Source organism: Pelodiscus sinensis, chromosome 2, assembly GCF_052426305.1.
Source record: "Pelodiscus sinensis isolate ZL-2025 chromosome 2, ASM5242630v1, whole genome shotgun sequence".
NCBI classification, from domain to species: Eukaryota; Metazoa; Chordata; order Testudines; family Trionychidae; genus Pelodiscus; species Pelodiscus sinensis.
Window position 1 is genome coordinate 33492909 of NC_143053.1, and position 26305 is coordinate 33519213.

Here is a 26305-nt window from a genome sequence, read left to right on the forward strand (position 1 = left end):
GGAGGAAGAGTTTCAAAGAGAGCTAGTCATGGGTTGTATATGCCCACATTCTATCCAGAAACCAAAGGGTTAATACAGGCACAGCTATTGTTGATGAGCAGGCTAACAGGAGCTGGGAGGATAAAAGGGCTGGAAAGCAGACTGGAGGGCTGCTAAAGAGGAGTGAGCAGGCAGGAAAAAGGAGCTCTGGTCAGCAGACTGCTAAAGAGCCAACCAGAGAGCGTCCCCTTCCCCCAAGCAAGGGTGAGGAGGCCAAAAGATCACTCCCCTAGGGTATGTCTACACTACCCCGCTAGTTCGAACTAGCGGGGTAATGTATGCATACCGAACTTGCTAATGAAGCCCGGGATTTGAATTTCCCGGGCTTCATTAGCATAAAGCCGGCGCCGCCATTTTTAAAAGCCGGCTAGTGCGAACCCCGTGCCGCGCGGCTACACGCGGCACGGGCTAGATAGTTCGAACTACGTAGCCATTCCGAACTATCTGTACTCGAGGAGTACAGATAGTTCCACGAGGAGTACAGATAGTTCGGAATGGCTACGTAGTTCGAACTATCTAGCCCGTGCCGCCTGTAGCCGCGCGGCACGGGGTTCGCACTAGCCGGCTTTTAAAAATGGCGGCGCCGGCTTTATGCTAATGAAGCTCGGGAAATTCAAATCCCGGGCTTCATTAGCAAGTGCGGTATGCATACATTACCCCGCTAGTTCGAACTAGCGGGGTAGTGTAGACATACCCCTAGATGGGCCTAAGCGCACAGTGAATTTCCAGATTCCTGGGCATGAGGAGTGGACTGACATCCCCACTGAACTGAGTGAGCCAGAGCCACATCCTCCTCCGGTTTGGTCAGGGAATGTACCTTTGCAATGACGCACCACCTCAACGGGCCAGACAGCTCCCAATGGGGAGAGACAACAGAGGATGAGAGACTGACCTGGGGATGATGCTGAAAAGGGGTGCATCAGGAGTTCTGGCTACAGGAGAAATTTTGCTGGCAGTAGCTGCCCCAGGCTTGAGCGTAGGGGCCAGCCTTTGCCTGAGACTAAAGATCCCTTTGCTCTAACATCTGAAGGATCCTGGGTGAGGCATGTGGCCGCATGCTCAGTGGAGCAGAAGAGCCCAGGATTCCACACTAACCACCCATTTCATGGAGGAGATCGAGATCACTTTTCCCTCCATTGGGCAGGGGAGGTCTGAGACACAATAAGCCCTGAGCTATTCACAGAAACCATAGGGAAGCTGCAGGTGCTTTCTTTTGTGGTGACATTGGGCTGTACATTTTGTTGTACTCTGTTCACCTGCAACTTAATTGGTAAACTGGCCAGAGAGCCAAGACCCCAGATCTCAATCATTCAGCCTGGTTTAACCTATACCTCCCATTACCTCCATATGAGCTGCTATATGGGAGGCAGCCCCACTGGATCCTAGATCTCCTCCACAAGCATGGTGGGAGTCAGGCCCAGGAACAACCAACATGGCATAATTTGTGTTCTGTCAGATGGAAAACTTGAAGCCTCTGCAGGCTTTGTTGTGAGAGAATGTGCTGAAATTTCAGAATCAGGAACAGGATGACAGCAAAGTGAAAATTTAAACCCAGTCAAGAGGGTTTGTTGTTGCTCCCAACCTTGGAGTCAAAACTGCTGGCTACCTGGCCAGGGTCCTTCAAGGTTATAAACAAGGCAAGAGCCTCCAGGGATGAGAAACAAGACAGAGGTCCTACCACACAAACCTACTGTAGATTTGAAAGACCAAGGAGGCCTCCTCATCATGCCCTTTTCACCAGAATTTAAGCTCAGGCTGCAAGTGCCCTTAATCCATGATGCTGGAAAGTTTCCATTAGCAGAAAGAGGTATAGCTACAGGGTGATGCAGACATTAGCTGGCATTGTGGCAAATTCCTGGACATGTACATTGGGTTCCCAAGCAAAGTAAATAATTCCAAAATTTCCAAGGACTTTTTAAGAGAGGATACACTAGCTCCAAGTAAATAATAATATAATGTCTCACCATCCCCACAAATAATGGAACCAGCCAATGCTAACCCATTGAAACACCACTTTCTACTTCATTTAGAATAAATTTTACTCATCTCCTTATTGTGCTTAACATAATAGAGTCATTTCTTCTTGGTAGAAGAGAGGAGCAGCTGACCAGACAATCTTTTGGAAATGTTTTGATCTCTGAGTGTCTGAGAATAAAAAAAACATATGGCTGTTACAATGCATTAATGATCTTTACCAATTTTCCAATTACTTAATTTTTAAAGTATAGATCTCTGCATGACAGTGACAGGGATGACCTTAAAGCTAATATGCTTGATTGCTTGTAAAAGTGATGTTAATAAAGTGCTCAAGAGGAGGTTTGCTGAGAAAAGTGACACTTTAGACATGGAAATTGCAGTGGCTGAGCCACATTCAATTCTCAGTAACCTCAATGTGAAACTGAAGTAACTCCATTAAAATAAATCAATTGAAGTTCCTCCAGATTCATTCTAGTGTATTTGAGATAATCTGACCTAGTTAATGTAACTATGTGTATATGATCCGTTATTTTACGTATTTTAATAATAAGCACATTAGACATACATAACTCATTTGTAATAATATGTGAATGAACAGATTTTTGTAATATTTATAATTATTCGTATAACATTTGAACTGCATTGTTTAGACACAGAGGTTACATGGAATGGTTTTGTTCTATGACTAAGGGTATGTCGACACAGTGGCTCTATTTTGGAATAACGTCTGCTATCTCCAGATAGCATTGTGTGCGTCTTAACAGCATGCCTGTTATTTTGAAATAATTTTGAAATAATGGGTGTCTTATTCTAGCTTCCTGTGAACCTTGTTGCATGAAGAATGAGGAAGATGCTGGAATAGCACTCTATGTCGAATTTGCATAGCTCAATTTGCATAGCTCAACTTGCATAGCTTATTTTGAGCAATGCACGATGTGTAGACATACCCTAAATGAGTATAACTCTTAGAACCAGGTTTTCTGAGCAAATATACATCATTTTAAAGTGGAATTTGTTTAAAATTGATTGTTGTCATAGCCAACATTCATGCTGGTAAATTCATTGAAAATGGCACAGAATAAATGAAGTGGATTCTTTGCTAAAAATCTGCCCCCCCTTTCTTGATGACAGTTTTTAAAACATTAATTTTTCTCTGGCCATAAGTAGCATTTGTATAGATCAAGGTATTGTTCTAAAGATGGGCTCAAGTGAGTAAATTCTGATCCAAATCTGACGTTCATTCCAAACTGTCTCAACATTCTTATAGACATTATTGTCTTGAATAGCCTCCAAGCCCCAAAAACATTAGTTACCATCTAGTCTCCTGTTCTTTGTAAGACAGGCAATAGAACATACCCAAATAATTCCTAGATCATATCTTTTAGAAAAACATTCAATCTAGATGTAAAAATCCACCAGGACCTTTGGTAAAATTGTTCCAATGATTAATTATGTTCAGTCAAAAAAAATTATGCCTTAGTTTCAGGAGGTTTTTCAACTTTCTAATCATGCAAATGTGAACACTTTTGTCCTTCCCCAAGTCCCTGGCTCCTAGCCCCACTACTTCTCCAAGGCCTGGTCTGCTGGTGACTCCAGCCTCCTTCCTTCCAACATTGCTCTCCCCTGCCCTCACACATTTTCACAGGATTGGGGCAGGGATTTAAGGTGCAGGAGTGGGGGGTGGGTGCCTAAGCTGGGGATGGCCTGGGCTTGGAGTTGGGGATGAGGGACTTGGGGAGCAGGAGAAGGACTAGTCTGAAGCCAAAGGATTTAGAGTGCTGGTGGAGGATCAGGGCTAAGGCAGCGGGTTGGAGTGCAGGAGAGGGTGTGGACTCTGGCTGAAGTGTGGGCTCTAAGGTGGGGCCAAGGATGAGAGGGTTGAGGTGCAGTAGAGGTTTCAGGGCTGGGGTAGGGGGTTAGGTGCAGGAGGGGATCTGGGAGGGAGATTGGGTGCAAGAGGGGGTTTTGACCTGTGGCAGGGGGTTGGGCTGTAGGAAGGGCCTGCCCTACAGACACACCAGAGATGCAGCTGAGTAGGAAACTAAAACATTTGGGGCACCACATTTTCAGTTGCCCCTATGCAGTTGCATGTGCTGTGTATGTAAGTGGCTGCTCTGAGCCAGTGGCCTTCTCCTTGCCTCCTCCCCATTTCTGCCTATTCCACTCTGCCATGGACAGCTGTCTCCTCCTCCCCCCATGTCATGGCCCCTGTGTTCTTAGACCAGTGCTGGACCTGGATCAGTGAGGTTGCTGTATACACCCCCCTTTATTCGAATATGGAGGATCACAGACCATGTTGGACAGGAGGCAGCACCAGCCCCAGTAGATAGACAATGACCCATGTCTGATCCTTGCGCCAGGTAAGTCCCCTTGGCCCTGACCCCACTTAGCAACCAGAGACCAGTTTCCCCTGATCCCTCCCACTCTCTCCAGCAACCCAGGGGAGACCAAGTTCTCCCTGCCTCTTCCACCCACCAGTTCTCCTGGTCTAGGGAGGGATGTGAGTCGGGTTCAGTTTGGTCTGGAGAGGGACATGGGTCTGGTCCAGCCCAGGTGAATGACATGGTAAATGAAATGTCTTAAACTTTTCCTCTTTTTTATTTCTAAAATATTTTAAACAGTTTTTAAATTTGCCCCAATTTAATTTAAAAAATGTAATTCAAGCCCTAGAAGTTCATATCGGAGGCTCTGCCTGTGGGGTGAGTGAGCAGGCAGGCTGGCATGGAGGAGGTTTTGCCCAAGGGCTGTGGCCACTCCACACACTGGAGTCAATAGGGCACCACTTTAATAGTCCTGCATAGGGCCTCATAAATCCTAAAGATGGCCCTGAAGCTATGTCTAGACAGCATCCCTCTGTTGGCAGCGGGATGCAAATCAAGTACATCGACATTGCTAATGAAGCAGGGATTTAAATATCCTGTGCCTCATTAGCATAAACATGACTGCCGCTTTTTTTCGAAATGGAGTTTTTTTGAATAAAACGGCAGTCTACCCGCGGATCTGTTGAAAATAAAGCTTTTTTCGACAGATCCTGTATTCCTCAAAAAATGAGGTTTACAGAATCTGTCAAAAAAGGCTTTATTTTCAACAGATGCGCATCTAGATTGCTGTTTTTTCCCGAAAAAACTCCATTCGAAAAAAAGCAGCAGCCATGTTTATGATAATGAGGCGTGGGATATTAAATCCCTGCTTCATTAGCAATGTTGATGTGCCTAATCTACAGCTCTCTGACGACAGAGAGGTGTAGTGTAGACACACCCTGAGAATAGGAGGGTGTTGGATGTGTGGGTTTCAGCTGGGCAGTGCTTACCTCAGGTGGCTCATAGTTGGCATCACAGCATGGCTAAGGCAGGATTTTTGCTGGAGTCCTGCTGCTCAGCCAACCAGACTTTCAGCAGCTCAGTGAGTGGAGCCTTTTTGACTGGACGTTCCAGTTGAAAATCAGAGGCCTGGCAACCTTCCTCTCCTGTCTGAATTAGTCTAGACTCAACTTCCAACCACTGGATTTCATAAACCTTTTTCCTCTAGACTGAAGACCCCATTATTAAATATGTGTTCTTCGTGAAGATATTTATAAACTGTGGTCAAACCACCCCATAATCTTTCCTTTGATAAGAAAAATATAGTGAACTCCCTGATTCTAGCACTATATGGTATGTTTTTGAGTCCTTTATTCATTCTGGTGGCTTGTCTCTGACCCCTTTCCAGTGTATCAACACCCACGTATTTATTTATTTGTACTACAAGAGTACCTAGAACACCAACTGAAATTAGGAACTCATTGTATGAGGCATATTTTTAAACACTAAATAGATGGTTCCTAATCAAAGAGCAGGTGAAATCCTATCACATCATACTTAATTGCTGTTTTGGCATTTATGTAAATGGAGCCAGGATTACACTCAGAATGAGGGTGGAGATACAGGATACAAAAGGAGGGAGCCGGATGATATTTGGCAAATGTTACTTCCACTTTTTAACCCACGTTTTAAAAGTTTTTTTCTCTATTTTTGTTTTTGTCCATTGGGGTTTTATGGACTGAGATGGAGGAAAATGGGAAGGCAGACGGGGATGAGTTAATAGGAGTAAGAGAGTGGGAGAGAACATATATAGAAGAGGGGAATTGATGGACAGGAGATGAGGAGAAAAAGAAAGAAGGTTGTTGTGGAAACATGGTGGCTGGTAAGGAAAATGGAAGGCAGGCAGAGTGAAGCTGGGATTGAGCAAGAAGAGGCAATATGAGATGGCTATCATCTTCAGATCTGGGTCCCATCTCTTCTAGAATCCAGAGCATTTCAAACTCAGGATTTGGCCACAAGCCCATTCCTAGTTTGTTACCACCAGTTTTGAAGGTATTGAAACTGCAATTGCATCTACTAAACCTTAAGCCAAATTTTGCTTCTGTTGCATTCAGAATTACTCCATTAAATCTAACAGAATCATTCTGGATTCACATTACTGTAATGGCCAGGATAATTTGACCACGCAATTTAGAAAGATGCTTTGAGGAGACACAAGAATGGTAAGGCGTGCTAAGTAAAAGTGAAGCTTGTGCTGTTTGATAGAGTGACAGACATTAACTTTGATTGGGACACTATTCTACTTACTGCTGTTTCACATTTATTTGTATGAGCAGACAGTGGTTGGTGTTCTGCAGCCTGTAGCACCAATTCCATTGACATGATTATTAGTACAGTATATAAATATAGTGGAATCCTTAGAAAGGTCATGAAGACATTTTCTCTCTCTTTGTGCTCTCAGAAGCTGCAATTGAAGTGAGTGATTCCATGAGTCATTTCAATGGGAGATTTGTTGGTATTAGATGTAGGTTCCAGATGCCTGACTGGAATTTTTATGGGTACTTTGTAAACTGCCATAGGTAATCCTCTGAAAAAGAGTGGGGGGAGGGAAAGGGGGTTATACTCATGGAAGTATTAACTTTACCTCATCTCTATTTCTACAAGAACTTTAGATATCAGGGTTATTCATGCTTTCCAAATGCTACATTTTGCATCAAAATGTTTACTGTAATGAAACAAATCATTTATTTTTATCAGCGATTTCATCACATCTGTGTCAACTGCTGCTGATTGTTCTGAACATCTACAGAACGTGCTTGAACTGTGCCTCTTTATATCAGCTATACATCCAGAATGGTATCTTTATGAAGGTTCAGAGTAATAACTAACTGTGTCACTGGACAAAGTTGCATAGGATTTCATTTTCCTTCTTAATCTTATCAGGTGAAAAGAAAAGATTCAAATTGTTTACCATTCATTGCTCAGAAAACAAAACTGACATCTTCATCTCCTACGAAAGGATGCGAATTTAACTTTGCAGCTTATGATGGCTAATTCCATTTTTCATTATCCTTAAAACAAATGTGATACTTACCAATATTAACTTGATACCACAACTAGTGGCTGATATGGACATACTCAGTATCATGAAGTCATTTAAATTGAACCATATTGTGTAACCTCTGTCTTCCAATGTGAGTGATAATAATATTAACTGCACTATATTTTGGTAGAGCAGACGCAAAAAGAAACTAAGCATATTATATCTAATATGAAATAGATAATAGATATAATATAAGATATAACAAGTAATGGATTTCAAAGCTATATTCAAAAGAGAGAGACATTTTCTGTATATTTGTACAGCGCTTAGTATAATGGGTCCCTGATGTGGAAGGCCTCTGTGCTCTCACAATACAAAGGTTTAAATAACAACAAAACAATAATATAAATCACTAAAATGAAATTATTTTAAAATTTTCCTAAAATATTAGGTTCGCTGTGATGCTGTCATTTCTGAATTTGTCCTAGTGAAGCAGTTGATCCACATTAAAGCAACATTTTAATATAGGAACTAATGTTGCAAAGGTACACAGTGTCCTTTTAAAAGCTTTATATTTTGATGGATTTGCCCACTTAATCTAAAAATCACCCAATCAATACTAAACGCCAAGAAAATACCGTTTCTCTATAAAAAGGCGAGGGTTTCGTAAAACGTTTTCAAGAAAGCATGTTGATTGCATTTGGTATCTTAAGAAGTTAAAGATCACTCCCATTTGTTGATAGATTTAGTGTAGTTGCTCAATGAAAACATTTCAAACTTGTTAATGAGCTTCCATTCTTGTTGTTGCAGATGATGGATCTAAGCCTGTGAAGCTTTACCCATGTAAATAATTCAAATGCTCCTATTTTCTTCAGTGATACTAATTGTACAGATAAGGGTTAATTATATGAATAAGGCTTGCTGTTGGGTCCCATATTTACTCTACCATACGACCATTCACAGATTCACCAGTTTGATCTTGGATTAATTTTGTATACCTCAGAGGTCGATTCTAAGGAACAAGATACTCCAAGATATCACTAAAATTTAGACATTATTGCCTTTCTACTGCTCTAAATTGACCAAGATTGTGTAGATCCTAAGGGGCAATTCTGATAGCTGATGATTGCCAGAACTTGGCAGTGCACTCTTGGTACTGAACATAGCGCCCTGCACTGGAAGTTGGCAAGCGATGTGTCTTAAAATCGACAATCAATTGTTTCTCTCCATGAGCGAAATGCAAAGGAGCTGAAGAGGAAAGATTTGGGCCCACAGACCTGGAGAATCCAAGGTATTGGAGCCTATGTTACTGAATATTTGTTGCACTGCAGGATCTGATGCTCATATTCTTGAAGATCTTTACATACCTAGCTCCCATTGATTTTAATAGGAGTCAAGCCCTTATGTCCTCTTCCTGACACTCAACATAAGTTAAATACTACACTATTTTTCTGCAGTATCTAGCCTCTGCACTAGACATGCACAGAAATTACCAAAGTCACTGGCTCCAAAGAGACATACTACACACCAGCCTGCTAGCTCAAGTAAGGAGTCACACTTCACTGTAATATTACAGCACTGAGATGAATTGATAGTAAAACCAAGGCTAAGTTTTTAATAAACAACAAAGTATTAAAGCTAGTGGAAGCATATATGGTTAAAATAGAACAAAAGTATAACACGCTATTAAGAGCCTGTAGTGCACATAGCAGTCATTTGGCTAACTCAGTTTTCTCACCCCCAGAGTTTGCTGATTTTCAGTCAAATTGGAATCCAAATTTTCCATGAATCACTCCCCTTCAGTGAAATGGATACTCACAGAGTTCCAGCAAAATGTATCTTTTGAAGTGTACCCCAGACAAAGTTCTTCTTTCCCTCCCGTAGGCAGATGCCATGGTGTCCATGCTGTTTTTTGCATCCCTCTGTTAATTTTCTTTTCCTACTGACTTCATGCACAAATGAAGTTTGCTTTGCATTGGCTTTTCCCATGCTCAATTTACATCAGACACCTACGCAGAAAAACTTCTGTTTGTAATCCCTGCCTGGCTTGCTTGATTTAAGCATATTTTCAGTGTACATATACAACTCCTTGTTACCTGTACATACATGTCACAATGAGCAGTATGATGCACATTTTGATACCAGAGGCAACAGTCTTTACAGATAAATACCATGAAAATACCAATAGCAATAGCAATGTGTTAGCTTTGTGAACAGGAGCAACTAACAGAGTTTTGTGAGGGAGTTCTCCAGATGAAGGAGGAGCGATTATGGGACACTTGAAGTCAGTGGCTGTCTGTAGTATATGTGTTTGTGTTTGTGGGTTACTTGCTGTTGAACCTGAAAGAAACTGTGTGCTGAGCTTTTGTTTGTTTGTTTGGAGATTCATGTGCTGAGCTGTATGTTTGAAGGACTGTGTTACTGTGGCCAGCAGTTGGAAGCTGTGAGCTTCTTAACGAGGATTTGAAATCTAGAACTTGCTGTTCATTGGTCAGGCCTTAGATAGGGGACAGGGCTATCATGAAGGCCAGGCTTTATAAAGCCCGTTAGTAACATGGGCAGCAAACAGGGAGTTTCGTGAGGGAGTTCAGAAAGGGAGTTGGAAGAGGGTGAGGTACACTTGACATTCTTTCAAACTGTTGAGCTAAACTAAAACCAAAGCTCCCTGATTTAAATAAAAACCCTATCAATAATCTAATTAACTGTAGAAGAGAATGCAGGCAGAAGCCCAGCAGCAGAGTGGGGACTATCCTGTTTATTACATCCAATGTAGCATGTATGATTACCAGCCTTATGGACAGGTAGCATATTTGTGCATTTGATGAAAGAAAGTCCTGGCCCTCAGAGACCACATATAGGCTTTGAAGGCCAGGGTGGCTGAATTGGAGGAGCTAAGCGAGGCAGAGAGGTACATAGATGAGTCTTTCCAGGACACTGTAGAACTGTCCCACTACTAGTCAGAAAGTGTCTGTACTGTTAAGGAGTATGAAAGGCCCAGGGAAGGAGAACAGTCACCTGGAGCAGAGGGAAATGATCCCATAGTTGGGACCCTCCTTCCAGATGATGTTGCAGTATCCTCTCACACTGAGGATACCTCTGGTGGAGGAAATTCCAGTCATTAGGAAAAGGCAGGTGTTAGTAATGGGGGATTCAGACATTAGAAACATAGATAACTGGGTTTGTGATGACCAGGAGAACAGTATGGTGACTTGCCTGCCTGGTGAAAAGGCTGTGAATCTCTCGAGACATCTAGATAGACTTATGTGTAGCTCTGGGGAGGAGCCGGTGGTCAGTACGTGTAGGTAACAATGATATAGGGAAGGGTAGGAGAGAGGTTCTGGAGGCCAAATTTAGGCTGCTAGGAAAGAGATTGAAATCTAGGACCTCCATGGTAACGTTTTCTAAAATACTTTCAGTTTCACGTGCAGGGTCAGGTAGTTAGGCAGAGCTTCGGAGTCTCAATGCGTGGATGAGACAATGGTGTAAAGTGGAGGGGTTTAGATTAATTAGGAACTGGGGAAACTTTTGGGACAGGGGGATCCTATACAGGAAGGATGGAACTGGACTGCTGGCACCTAACATTAAAATGATTGTAGAGCAGTTTTAAAACAAAAGGTATGTCTACATTACAAAGTTAATTAGAACTAGTGGACGTTAGTTCGAATTAACTTTAATAGGCGCTACACTAGCGCTCCGCTAGTTCGAATTTAAATCGAACTAGCGGAGCGCTTAGTTCGAACTAGGAAAACCTCATTTTACGAGGATTAAGCCTAGTTCGAACTAGCTAGTTCGAATTAAGGGGTGTGTAGCCCCTTAATTCGAACTAGTGGGAGGCTAGCCCTCCCCAGGTTTCCCTGGTGGCCACTCTGGCCAACACCAGGGAAACTCGTCTGCCCCCCTCCCAGCCTTGGACCCCTTAAAGGGGCACGGGATGGCTACGGTACCCGTGCCAGGTGCAAGCCTGCCAGCACCCAGCCAGCAGACCCTGCACCTGGCACGGATTGAGCCACCCACCCGATGCCCCCCAGCCCTTCCCCTCTTCCCGGGACCAGGCTTGCGGGAACCCAAGAGGCGGGCACCCGCCCGGGATAGTGCAGACATCGTGGACCTTGTCCACTATCTCCGCACTAGGCACAGGAAAGTGGCCGGCTAGGGCAGGCGAGCTGCCAGCCTGGCCACCCAGGAGCAGGTGTGCAAGAGAATCAAGGGGGTCCACTGAGACCCCCGTCCCTGAGCCCTGAGCTTAGAATGGCCGTCCTGGGTCAGACCAAAGGTCCATATAGCCCAGTAGCCCGTCTGCCAACAGTGACCAAGCCATTTGTCTCATGCCATCCCTCTCCAGCCTTCCACAAACCTTGGGCAGGGACACCACTCCTACCCCCTGGCTAATACCACTCCATGGACCCAACCTCCATGACTTGATCTCACTTCCCTTTAAACTCTGTTCTAGTTCTAGCCTTCACAGCCTCCTGCAGCAAGGAGTTCCACAGGTTGACTCTTTGCTTTGTGAAGAAGAACTTTCTGTTACTAGTTTGAAGCCTGCTACCCATTCCTTTCCTTTGGTGTCCTCTAGTCCTTCTTTATGGGAACTAATGAAGAACTTTTTCTGTATGCACCCTCTCCACCCAGCTCCTGCTTTTAGAGACCTCCCTCCGTCTCCTCTTTTCTAAGCTGAAAAGTCCCAGTCTCTTTAGCCTCTCTTCATATGGGACCTGTTCCCAACCCCTGATCATTTTAGTTGCCCTCCCCTCTCCCACCCTCTCTCTTCCCCTCTCCCACCTCCTTTTCCCAGTCTCCCCCAGTTATGTTCAATAAAGACAGATTCCATTTTGGAAGACACGTTATCTTTATTTTGTACATCAAGAAGAGGGGCTAGGGAAGGGTAAGTGGAAGGAGGTGAGGGAGGAATGGGGCACGAGCCCCCGATGGGGAGGACTGGGCTGGCTCTGCGGGCTTCTGGGGGTGGAAGCTCTCCTGCAATCCCCCAATTGCCCCCTCTTCCCAGATGGCAGCCTGCGGCAAGTGCAGCCGGGCTGATGGCTGAGTGGTGTGATGTGCCCAGCGTGGGTAGTCCGGGCAATCCAAGCTAGGACTGCTTTGCAAGCGGGGCACCCCTGAGAACTGTCTGTCCGGGGTGGGGGTCGGGACCCTTTAAGCACAGCCCTCGGCTAGCCTGAGACAGCATCTCCACGCTCTAAGTGCTCCTCTGATGCCCTGCCGGTACTGCTTCTGGCCATCCTTAACCCCGGTTCAGGGTCCACTTAATGTGGACATGCTAGTTCGAATTAGTAAAACGCTAATTCGAACTAGTTTTTTAGTCTGGATCCGTTAGTTTGAATTAGCTTAGTTCGAATTAACTAATTCGAACTAAGTTAGTTCGAATTAACGTTGTAGTGTAGACATACCCAAAGGGATGAGGGAAAGCCAATGGGTGCAGAGAGCACATAGATTGGACAGAACCTCTCTTAGGGGAGGGTCTAATAATAGAGATTCTATGTATTCTAGTTAGGTGGAGAGGATGGAATTATGAGTCAAATCAGATGAGACACAATCAAATGAAAAAGAAGTCTAACACTTCAGGAATGGCAGATAGATAAACAATGATAAATTTTTAAAGTGCTTATATACAAACACTAGAAGTCTAAATAATAAGATGGGTGAACTAGAGTGCCCTGTTTTAAGGGAGGATATTGATATAATAGGCATCATAGAAATTTGGTGGAATGAAGACAATCGATGGGACACAGTTATACCAGGGTATAAAATATACTGGAAGGACAGAACAGGTCATGCTGGTGGGGCAGTGGCACTATATGTGAAAGAAAATATAGAATCAAATGAAGTAAAAATCTTGAATGAGCCAAAATGTTCCATAGAATTTCTATGGATAGCAGTATTTTGATGCTCTAATAATAAGAATACAGCAGTAGGGATATATTATCGACCACCTGATCAGGACAGTGCTAGTGACTATGAAATGCTAAGGGAGATTAGAGAGGCTATTAAAATAAAAAACCTCAGTAATAGTGAGGGATTTCAACTATCCCCATATTGACTGGGTGCATGTCTCCTCAGAATGGGTTGCAGAGATAAAATTTCTTGATACCTTAAATGACTGCTTCTTGGAATAGCTGGTTCTGGAACCCACAAGGGGAGAGGCTATTCTTGATTTAGTCCTAAGTGGAGCACAAGATCTGGTTCAAGAGATGAATATAACTGGACCCCTTGGAAATAGTGACTATAATGTACTAACATTTACCATCCCTGTGGTGGAAAAACACCACAGCAGCCCAATACTGTGGCACTTAATTTCAGAAAGGGGAACTACAGGAAAATGAGGAGGTTAGTTAAACAGAAATTAAAAGGTACAGAGAGAAAAGTAAAAACTCTGCAAGCTACATGGAAACTTTTCAAAGACACCATAATAGAAGCCCATCTTAAATGTATACCCCAAATTAAAAAACACAGTAAAAGAACCACAAAAGTGCCACTGTGGCTTAACAACCAAGTAAAAGAAGCAGTGACAGATAAAAAGACATCTTTTAAAACATGGAAGTCAAATCTTAGTGAGGAAAATAGAAAGGAGCATAAACTTTGTCAAATTAAGTGTAAAAATATAATAAGAAAAGCCAAAAAGAAGAACAACTAGCCAAAAGCTCAAAAAGTAATAGCAAAATGTTTTTCAAGTACATCAGAAGCAGGAAGCCTGCTAACCAACCAGTGGGGCCCTTGGACAAACATAGAATGATAGAATGATAGAGCTAGAAGAGACCTCAGGAGGTCATCAAGTCCAGCCCCCTGCCCAAGGCGGGACCAATCCCAACTAAATCAACCCAGCCTTCCACCACTTTCCTAGGTAACCCATTCCAGTGCTTCACCACCCTCCTAGTGAAAGAGATTTTCCTAATATCCAACCTAGACCTCTCCCACTGTAACTTGAGACCATTGCTCCTTGTTCTGCCATCCGTCACTACGGTGATCAGCCTTTCTTCATCCTCTTTGGAACCTCCCTTCAGGAAGTTGAAGGCTGCAATCAAATTCCCCCTTACTCTTCTCTTCTGCAGACTAAAAAAAACCCAAATCCCTCAATCTCTCCTCATAGGTCATGCGCTCCAGCCCCCTTCTCATTTTGGTCACCTTCCACTGGACCATTTCCAATGCATCCACATCCTTTCTATAGTGGAGGTCCCAGAACTGGACACAATACTCCAGATGTGGCCTCACCAGAGCTGAATAAAGTGGAATAATCACTTCTCTGGATCTCCTGGCAATGCTCCTTTTAATGCACCCCAATATGCCATTAGCCCTCTTGGCTACAAGTGTACACTGTTGACTCATTTCCAGCTTCCTATCCACGGTAATCCCCAAGTCCTTTTCTGCAGAACTGCTACTTAGCCAGTCGGTCCCCAGCCTGTAACAATGCTTGGAATTTTTCCATCCCAAGTGCAAAGACTCTACATGTGTCCTTGTTGAACCTCATCAGATTTCTTGTGGCCCAATCCTCTGATATGTCCAGGTCACTCTGGACCCTATCCCTGCCCTCCAGTGTATCTACCTCTCCCCCTAGCTTAGTGTCATCTGCGAACTTGCTGAGAGTGCAATCCATCCCCTCATCCAGGTCATTAATAAAGATGCTGAACAAAACCAGTTCTAGAACAGATCCTTGGGGCACTCCTCTAGAAACCGACCGCCAACCTGACATTGAGCCGTTGAGCACTACCTGTTGGGCCCAACAGTATAGCCAGCTTTCTATCCATCTTACAGTCCCTTTATCCAATCCATATTCCCTTAACGAAATGCTGAAGGAGCAATCAAAGTTGATAAAGTCATTGCAGAAAAGCTAAATGAATTCTTTGCTTCAGTCTTCATGGCTGAGGATGATAGGGAGATTCCCAAACCTGAGCCTTTCTTTTTAGGTGACAAATCTGAGGAATTGCCCCAGATTGAGGTGTCATTAGAGGAGGCTTTGGCACAAATTGATAAACTTAACAGTAACAAGTCACTGGCACCAGATGGCATTTACCCAAGAGTTCTGAAAAAACTCAAATGGGAAATTGCAGAACTATTAACTGTGGTTTGTAACCTATCCTTTAAATCAGTTTTCGTACCTAAGGACAGGAAGATAGCTAACATGAAGTCAATATTTTAAAAGGGCTCTAGAGGTGATCCTGGCAATTACAGGCCAGTAAGTCTGACGTCAGTACTGGGCAAATTAGTTGAAACTACAGTAAAGAATAAAATTGTCAGACACATGGGGTATGTCTAGACTGCAAGCTTCTTTTTGAAAGAAACTTTTTAAGAAGTTATCTTCCAAAAATACTTCTTTCGAAAGAGAGCATCCACACAGCACAAGCGCATCGAAAAAGTGATCTGCTTTATTGAAAGACAGAGTCCACACTCATTGACAGCAGAGGGATCACATGAAAATTACCTGTTTTGTTCCCTCCCTCTGGGGTATCTGATATTGGCAAATGTTGGCAGATAGGATACTGGGCTAGATGGACCTTTGGTCTGACCCAGTATGGCCTTTCTTATGTTTTTATGAGTGAGTTTGTCAGTCCTGATAGAAGTTGCTGTTTCATGATTGAGATCACTAGCCAATGAGCAGTGAAAGGCGTATAGGTCAGACCTCTTTTACATGGATGAAGGAGGGTCAGCCCCTAGCTGATCCATAGGCATCAGCTCAGCACTCTCTTTCCTGAACAGGGTTTCTGCTGCTATATTCTCTTTTCCCTTAATATGAATAATTTCCTTGGCATATTCTTGAAGAGTGATGCTCCAGTGATGCACTGGTATTTTTCATTCTGCGTAACCAAATTAATGGAGAGCGGTCAGTTAGAACCCTGAATTTTCTGTTAAAGTGATAAGGCCTTAGCTGCTTGACTGATCACACAATGACTTAATACACTTTTTTTTTCTGAGACAGAGTAATTCTGTTCAGTTGGTGTCAAGTTTTTAACTCCAGAAAGCAATGGGATGCTTGCTGTTACTTTCCCTTGACTGCATTCGTACTGCACCTAAACCAAAATCTGATGCATCAGAACATAGTTCAAACCATTTGTCAAAATCAGGAGTGGTCAGGTTTTCTGACAATATTTTCCTTCCTTTATCACAACCCTCTTGACAAATCTTTATCCACACAACTTTCTTTGGGTTTGTTTTTTTTTACACAAACTTGTGATTTCAAACGCAGTAGAATCTAATCCATACACCAGGCAGAGGTAATAGTTAACCAAGTCTAAGAAAGACTGGATTTGGTTTTCATTAACTTCCACTTTCATGAGTTTCAGAGAGATTTGGCCACCCTTTACCCAGTGTCACAAATAAGGAACTCAGCATCTCCTATTTTACATTTACATGCCTTTAAATTATATTCTGCATCACAGTTTTGTCTACACAGTTCCCAAGTTATTCTGGTGACGCAAAGAAAAGTTGCTAAATATTGTTATAGCATCAATATAAGCTAGTGCAAAGTTTTGGAATCGATTTAACACTTGATTGACAAGCATCTGAAAAGTGGCATAAAAAAGCAACACTGAATCATAAAGTCCCCTATCAGTACTAAAAGTGGATTTCTTCTGTGCATTGCCATCTAAAGGAATTTGCCAATAATTTTTAGTCATATCCAGAGTGCTGGGGTATCTGGTCTTGCCTAAAACATTTTATAAAGCATTGATTCTAGGTATAAAATATGCATTACGGACTGTGACAACAGTAATTTTTCTATAGCCAACACAAAACCTAACAACCATATCCATCTTAGCAACCAGCAGAACGGGACAGCCATGAATTGTCAAAATCTGTAATTCTTCCCACAGTCAGCATAGTCTGTAAATCCTTATTAACTTGCTCTTGCACTTTGGCAGTAGGAAACTTTACTAGGTACAGGGTATGAGGTCTCAACCTGTCAATCCTATGGACCATTTTATGAGACATACCTGGTATGCTAGTGGCTTTGCAGCACAGCCAACATTTCTACCTTCTCAGTGTGTGTTATGTCTTAACATATCTGTTTTGAAGTAATGAGTCACCCTGGTAGTCAGCCATATCAAATCAATGAGGAGGTGTTGTCTCAGAACCTCTCTCAGCACAAGAAGTCATAGGTACAATTGCTTCTTTATTGTGACAGGCATAAAGTCTATTTACATGCACACTCTGTAGAACAACCATTGTTAGTTAGGTCCCTGTACAAGGTCCATTACCTAATTTTTAAATTCCACAACCTTCTGAGGTCCCTCTCATGAGCTTTGTATTTTGTGCTTTTACAGGGAGTAATACTGAACCAAATGTTTTCCACTTCTAAGGTGCACCCACAAGCATTTTGATCCTACCATGCTTTCTGTGTATTCTAGCTCTCAGAGAAGTTAATTTGAACCACTCCCATCATGTCCCTTAACCCCTTTCTGAACTTCTGTACCTAACTTCTGGTTCCCACACTGCCTCAGTGCCACCTTCCCGGGAGTCCCTAATGAGATCCAGGAGCCATCTCATCTTTCTCCCGTACAGAAAATCAAACACAGTGAATCATGTGGACTCTTGAGTAACCTTCCTATGCAAGAATAACACATAGAGTAACATTTCATCCTAGTCACATATCTTCTTGTTTTTGCACCTTTCCAACACAGATTTCAGTGTCCCATTAAACCTTTAAACGAAATCATTTGTCTCTGGATAACATTGGGAAGCCTTCCATTCTTTTAACTCAGACTGAATAGTGGGAAAAACTTAAACAACTAATAGTCTCGCAGCACCTTAAAGACTAACAAAACATGTAGATGGTATCATGAGCTGTCATGGACACAACCCACGGGGTTGTACCCACCAAAGCTCATGGTACCATCTACATGTTTTATTAGTCTTTAAGGTGCTGCAAGACTATTTGTTGTTTTTTAAGTTTTTCCAGTTACAGGCTAACTCGGCTACCCCTCAGAAGCTAGTGGGAACAAGACATTTGATTCACAATCTGATAAAAACTCCCTAAGAAAACCTACTCAGCTGAAAATAGTGAAAGATGCTTTTGCCACGGTGGCAGCCTTTATATTCAATAGATGTCTCTGGATATCCAGTGGTATAGTTCACTACTACCAAAATATATTTCTTTCCCCTTTGGGTTGGCCAGGACATAGGGCCACCCTGAAAATTTCTCTTTCATCATGGGCAATGGGTGAAGAAGAGCTTTTGAGGCCCTAATGCCTTCTTCTACTACTGACATAAGTTACAAGACTTGCCACATTTCTTCCCCACATTTTGAATATTTTAACTTCATTAGTCTTCTCTGATCCTAAATAACCAGTGAAAGGACAGTCTAGGGTTAAGCACATTACCACCCCAATGCCTCCCAGCACACCGGTCTTTAAGTCGTATTTTAGACCTTCCCACACCTACCACTTACCGTACTTAAACTAAAGGCACATTAGCTTCAAATTTTCCCAGTGCAAGGAGTTTTCCATTTTCCCCAGGGAGCATGTCAGTTTTGCTAGCCATACTTTCTCTGACCAAGAAATGAGTGTCAATATCTCTCCAACATTGGCACATGTTGCCATTCACTTTGGAAAGTTTAATAAATGCAGAATCAACCTCCACTGGGTCAGACCTTATAAAATTCGGTAGGGTCTGCTTAAGCACCATGCTATTTCCTTTTTTTATAATAGCTGCATGTGACGGATTTAATGGGTGTGAGCGCCCCCTCCCAACCGGGCAGGGGGGTTCAGCGGACCCACCGTCTGTGACTAACATACGTCTGTCCCGGAGCTTGTTCCCCGGGGTGGGAGATGTGAGTGTAATCACCCGGCCGTGTGTCGGTGCCGGGGTTCAGCGGACTCACTGGCCTGCCCCGTCAGGGGTCTATGCGTCCTGTAAGGAATGGGGGGAGGGGGGAATTTCCGGGGGCCCGTTGCGAAGAAAGGTCCTCCCCGGAAGTGGGTAATGGGTGTCAAGCATCTTAGTTTGAGGTCTTGGTTGCCCGGCTCCCTAAGAGTTGCGAGGTGGACTTGTGATGGATTCACTGGGCAAATGGAGGTGGTGGACAAAGGGGAGAGTGTGGGGGACCCAGGCCCGCCTTCTCCACAGGGTCCCAGCCCGGGTCCCTAAGTGTGGGGTAAAATTACCGCATTCCCTCCACGGCAGGTGGGGACTATCCCCATAACGCACCTGCCCATGGCTGCCAGAAGCGCCCTGCCCCGGGCTTCTTCCACTCCCCGCTCTCGGCCGCCCTGCTAGAGGGTTCGCCTGGGCCACTTATCCCGCTCGAACCGTCAGCCCCGTCTGGCTGGCATCTTGGGGCTCCGGCGTCAGTCTTCTTGCCCTCCAGCGGGGTGGGATACTTGCTCGCTTGTGGAGCGTGCGGCAGCTCCTCCTGGGGCCGCCCCCAGCTGTCTCCCCCGGCCGCTTTTCAAGCGGCCCGGGCAAGGACGCCTGGGACGCTAGCCCCGCCCCTCTGGCGTCCGTATGCCCCGCTGTGCAACGGCCAGGACTTGGCACTCCGCCCCCTGCCCTGCACAGCCCTATGCAGCCGGCATGCTCGTCGGGCTCCCGGCCCGCCTGCCACAGCCACGTCTGGCCCCGCCCTCTTAGCCGCGGGGCCGGGCGCATTCCCCCGCATTGGGTCTCAGCCCGACTGGGGCTATTCCAGCCACCCGGGCCATCCGCTTGCCCTCTTTGCGCCGGGGGGAGGGTGTGATCCCCCAACCCAGGTTAGTGCGGACCCTACAAAGTCCGTTACACTGCATTAATCTATGCTGGATGGGATGTGAACTTAGATTCTCTCTGATAGGGCATATTCTTTTGATGTGCTCAGCAGAGCGATATGGAAAGCTCTTTCTTTGATCAGTCTCCCATGAAAGATTTCTGTGACTATGATTACTAGGAAGGGATCAGTTGTGGAGAGGTCGATGTCTAGAGGCTGTAGATTCCCAACTGCCCTCCCCCTTCCCAAGGATAAAATGGGACCTGTCCTTTACTCTGGGTTTCTAACCTTTTCTCTTAGGCTTGTGCTCTTGTTTATATGTAGAAGACAGCAAGATCTTCTGCTTTTGTTGGCAGTTCCAAGGGGTTTATCTCAAATAGCCGCTCTAATTTCATCAGAGCCTACAGACAGGAAATATTCCTGTGCAAAGAGATCAAATAACTGGTCGTAAGTCTCCGCTTTTTTCTCCACTTTTCCATCAGATCATGTCTTACATTTACTTAATCTGTATAAGTCATCATGATTTTAGAGGTTTCTGAATTGCATCCTGGATAACATGGAGATGATTTGAAATCTTTATAACACAGCTTTTTAAAAATTCACAATACGTCAAAGAGTCTTCTAGCTCCATCTTAATAAACATTTGTGGTGCTCTACCGAGAGTTTTGAGACTTGCTTGGGAATGCTTTTGACGACTAGAACTCTGTGAAATTCAGTTTTTTTAAAGTAAAGACCTGTTCTCCAGTAAAATATAACCCATCTCTTTATGAAGAACACAGTATGTTCCACCTGGATGTGCCTTGGCGAGAACTGATTATTGGATGAGAGTTTGGTATCTTTGTGTCCAGTTTCTTGAGCTGGTGTTTCCCTTTCTCACACTTCCTGTCCTCCAGTTCCAGAGCTCTTTGGTGTGCTTCCTCTTGCCACAGTTTCTCTGCCTTCTTCTCTTTGACCCTCTAGGAAGCATCTCATTTCTGGTGTGCATAATCCTTGTTCACCTTTACCATCTTTTCCTGCTTTAGCTTGAGCCAAAGGGGTTTTAGCTGCAGTTTTTCTCTTTCCAGCTTTATCCATTCAGGATTCAGCTTTAGCTTTGCAGGTTTGTTTCCTCCTGTCACAGTAGCCTCCTTTCTTGGCTCCTGTCATACTCCATGAGTAGGGTTTTCAACTCATCTGATTTTTTTCCTCTAGAAAAGAAGCAGTGATCTGCACAGAACTCCTTTAGCTGCTTTTTGATATACTTAGCATACATTTATGTGTTCATTTGGCCCTTGTTCCTGGTCTATCTTATGCTTTACTATGCTCTGTTTCCTTTGCACCAAATAAACAAACTGAAAATTACCATAACTTTTCCTGTGTTTCTTTGTTTGTGATGCTCTTAAAAATGAAATATATCATTCCTTGAAGTGAGACTCTGAGCCAAACAGCAAATTGAGTATAAATCCTCATCCAACAACATCACTGTGATGATTTGAGTGTGTTGAGGACTGTGAATCACCTTATTAACCTTTCCTTAGTGACAGAGAGTGAGTCTACCCTATGGCCATCTCTACACTAGGAAAGTATTTTGAAGTTACTAAATTTGACTTAAGAATTCCCGATTTAACAAATTTGAATTAGCGTATCCACACTACGTGTGATCTGAGGAAGTGGGTCTGGCCCAGGAAAGCTCATCATCTAATAAACCATCCTGTTAGTCTTTAAAGTGCTACATAGTCCTGTATTTTGTTTCAGCTACACCAGACTAACACGGCTACATTTCTATCACTATTCCACACTACGTGAAAGCCTCAAAATTAGTATGAGGCATGCTCTATGAATGTGGATATGTTACCTCAGACTTAGAGCCTCAGAAAACTCTGGGGAGTAATAAGTTTGAATTACTCTGGAGGATAGTTATTTCGAAATAGCAGCACTAGCGCATCCACATTAACATTATTTCAAAATTACTATTTCAGAATTAGCATTACTCTTCATGAAAAGCAGCTGTACAGCGTTTGAATTCCGTGGTCCATTATTTCGAAATAACAGGCTTAGTATTGTGGACACTCTGCTTACAAATTCAAACTGGGGAGCGTTATTTTGAAATTAAGTCCTAGGCTGCATCTAGACTGGCAAGTTCTTCATTAGTTCCCATAATAGAAGGACTAGAGGACACCAAAGGAAAGGAATGGGTAGCAGGCTTCAAACTAATAACAGAAAGTTCTTCTTCACAAAGCAAATAGTCAACCTGTGGAACTCCTTGCTGCAGGAGGCTGTGAAGGCTAGAACTAGAACAGAGTTTAAAGAGAAGTGAGATCAATTCATGGAGGTTGGATCCATGGAGTGGTATTAGCCAGGGAGTAGGAGTGGTGTCCCTGCCCGAAGTTTGTGGAAGGCTGGAGAGGGATGGCACGAGACAAATGGCTTGGTCACTGTCTTTGGTCCATCCCCTCCAGGGTCCCTAGGGTTGGCCGCTGTCGGCAGACAGGCTACTGGGCTAGATGGACCTTTGGTCTGACCCAGTACGGCCATTCTAAGCTCAGGGCTCGGGGTTGGGGGTCTCAGTGGACCACCTTGATTTTCATGCAAACCTGCTCCTGGGTGGCCAGGCTGGCAGCTCTCCTGCCCTAGACGGCCACTTTCCTGTGCCTAGTGCGGAGGTCGTGGACGAGGTCCACGATGTCTGCACTGGACCAGGCGGGTGCCCGCCTCTTGCGGTCCTGGGTAAGCTCCCGGGAGCCGCCAGCCTGGTCCCGGGAAGAGGGGAAGTGCTGGGGGGCATCGGGTGTCTGGCTTGAGCCGTGCCAGGTGCAGGGTCTGCTGGCTGGGTGCTGGCAGGCTTGCACCTGGCATGGGCACCGTAGCCAGCCCGTGCCCCTTTATGGGGACCAGGGCTGAGAGGGTGGCAATAGAGTTTCCCTGGTGTTGGCCAGAGTGGCCAGCAGGGAAACCTGGGGAGGGCTAGCCTCCCACTAGTTCGAATTAAGGGGCTACACACCCCTTAATTCGAACTAGTAAATTCGAACTAGGCTTAGTCCTCGTACAATGAGGTTCGAATTAAGTTCGAACTAGCGGAGCGCTAGTGTAGCGCCTATCAAAGTTAATTCGAACTAACGTCTGTTAGTTCGAATTAACTTTGTAGTGTAGACATACCCTAAGAGTGTTTCCTTTGGCAGTGGGGATTGAGGGTCACAATATCAACATTTTATGTGTCTCTAGGTGCTTGTACATGATGCCACATTTTGCAAAGGTCTTTACAAAGTACTGGAATTAGGTTGCTAGGTATTTTTGAAAAATCCCACTAGGAGAGGGCCAAAAGTGAAAGCCATAATGGAGCACATAGAGTACCCATCATAACTATAGCAGGAAGCCAAACTTGGGTGTGTGTGGGGGAAGAGGGGGAGGGGAGGAAGCCCTCTCCCTTTGCATTATAGCAAATGATGTTCCTTCCCAAATATATTTAAAATATGACCCACACTTCCAGGTGTGCCAAATCATCATTTTTGTTCCCTCTGGAAACAATGAGCATCAACCCTGTTTTCATGTATTACTCCATATCAACATTCTCTTTCCATTAGCACAGAAAGTAGTTTTAAGATGTGATGTCAAACCAGATTTAAAAGTTTCTCCCTGTTTTTTCCCCTCAAAGATTGTTGTTTTGTTTTGCTGTTGGTTTTGTTTTCTTGGCATGAAAAGCAACGATTGTGAACCCAGGTACTTCTTGTTTGCATAGTTACTCCCAATATGAGACCCCCCCATTCCAAAATGAGGCAGCTTCTCTCAAAGCAGTTTTCTTCTGTGATGAGTCATTAAGCTCACAGGTCTTTCATTGGATCCCACAATTATATCTTGAGGTGGGAAAGCAGAAGTCATAGCATCATCAGAATTAAGAACAGATTAAAGATACTGAAGCACAAAAAGTGACTGTGGTTCTTGCTCCCTCAGGCAAGAATGCCAACATAATCAGCCCAGAGATGTTTCCCCTATATCCTCCTAATAGTCTAATTGTCAGGGTTTAATAAATCTTGCTCAAAAAGAAAGAGAAAATGAAGTGAAGGTGAAGTTTCCCAAGTTAATTGAACCAACCAAATCATGCAGGGACCGAGTGGCCTTGAAGATCTATTACCATTTCAAATCCCAGCTTCTCTATGTATTGCTCTTGTGACTCATGCTTCAGAGGAGGAATGGGAATAGGAAGCATTTTTTTTTGGTCATGATTAGACTAAAGACTGTGTTTTCCACATGAACAGTGCTTCTGGATATGGGTGGTGGGTATGATAGGCTGGGGAAGGCTGTGCCTTCCCAAACAGCCAGCCATGGCCCCACCCAGAACCTCTCTGTCACTCCCTGGTGTGGTATCCTCGGCTCTGGCTGGGGCCACACACTCTGCCCTCCTGGCACTGTGGGGTTGGGGGTACGCCACTCGCTCTCTTGGTGCTTGTGAGCTGGGGAGGCTGAAGCCGTGCTGCCCATCCTCTCAGTCCTCTGGGGCTGGGGATGCTGGACTGGATGGGGGCTGGTGGCTATGGGGGAGGACTCTTGGGTCCAGCAGGGAGGAGGCGGAGAAAGGGGTGCTTGGAACAGGCAGAGCATTGGGTGGTGGAGGTAAGGCTGGGAGCTAGTGTCTCCCAGCCTGCCATCCATCCATCATCTCTACTCCAGTCAGAGATGAACGAGAGAAAATTGGGCACAGATTATTTTTTTTGCTTATAAAACATGAAAATATTTGTTCATATTACTACTGGGCAGCAAACTGTTTTGCTAGCAGACAACCTTTCAAACTAAAAACAATGTTAGTGTGTCAGAAAGGAGAGGGCATTTACATGCAGCTGACATAGCGGGTGCACAGCACTCCAAGGACACTATTTTTAGTATAATAGAGCTGGACAAATTGTTAGAAACATTATTTTCATAAATGTTCATGGATTCTGAATTGCAACATGTGCAAATTATATTTGTATCTTTTCTTCACTTTGCCACCCAAATGCTTGGAAGAAGAGTAAACATCGATATACATGAAAAAAACCGTGTATTTGTGTGTGAACTAGCACATTTATTATTTATACTGCAGAATCATGTATAAGTCCCAGTCATGAATTAGTACCCCATTGTGTTTGGTGGTATATAAACAGGTAACAAAAAGATGGTTTCCTGTCCTGAAGAGTTGGTACCTATTTGATCGCCCTTTTCATTCACTTATAGACAGCTAGACATACCTACACATTCTGCACTCAAGGCTTCATCTTCAACATCATTTCTTAGCATACCTCCACCCCAGTGTCCACACTCTACCAATGCTTCTGGATTTGACTTTCATACAGTCCTCTTATTTCTATCTTCATCGTTGTCTTCTTGTTTAAGTTCCTCCTTCCCTTTGCATGGAGTGCTTTGTATATGGACTAATGGGTCACTGGCATAGAGTATGCCAGTAGCCTTCATACTTCGAACAAAGCATAACAAATGACCACTAGCGTAGTGTGGGTAGGTGAGAGAAATGGAAGACTAGTAAACTCAATAATGTAGATGCTCAGTGAGAATATTTGTTTATCGTGATTTTATGAATATAAGTGCATTTTTATGGCAATTGGACAATGTTACAAGTACCTAGATATTAATACAGTGGTACACAGAAAACAGACAAAAATCATATGATTCCTTGTGCAGCTGGGATTATAAATATTGTAAAACAGTGTGTGATAAACATAAAATTATGTGTATTGTTATGTAGACTGACTCTTATTTTCATTTAGGAACCTAAATTCAGGGGCATCATTTCAGAAAAATTCAGTCGGGATGAGGAGGGAATTTGGGTCAGGCTATAGAGCATTATATGTGAGTACAGGATGCACCTCTAAAATCTGGGATTCTCTGGTTCAGCAACATCCGTGGTCCTCCATGACCATGGATGTTCTAGGATCAGAGAGTCCTGGTGCATTACAAGGGGGTGAGGGCTTGAGAGCCAGTGTGTGGCTCAGCTGGGCTGTGAGGAAGGAGCCAGGAGCTAGCGTGAATCTCAGTTGGGCTGTGAGGTGGGGCCGGGAGCTGGCTTGTGGCTCAGTTGGGCTGCAGAGGGAGAGAGTGGGAGCCAGCACATGGCTTATCTGCACTGCAAGGGGGGGCAGTGAGCCAGTGCATGGCTCAGTTGAGCGGGGGAGCCAGGAAGCCCAATGGGTGGGGCCAGCAGGGGGGCAGCAGCAGAGGCCCTGAAATGAGCTCCCCTGGTTCAGAAAAATCCCTCACCTCAGCAGTCAAGTTCTGAGCGTGCTGGACCAGGGAGGG

The 26305-nt window shown here is 44.2% G+C and overlaps 1 long non-coding RNA gene across 1 annotated transcript; it reads right to left on the minus strand.

Moving 5' to 3' along the window:
* Positions 1 to 664: 664 nt before the first annotated feature.
* Positions 665 to 9462, minus strand: LOC112547739 (uncharacterized). Its single transcript, XR_003091550.3, has 3 exons — positions 9179 to 9462; positions 6624 to 6903; positions 665 to 2184 (listed from the first exon to the last, which is right to left on the minus strand). It is a non-coding gene; the product is annotated as an uncharacterized LOC112547739 (long non-coding RNA).
* Between the last annotated feature and the right edge of the window lie 16843 nt (positions 9463 to 26305).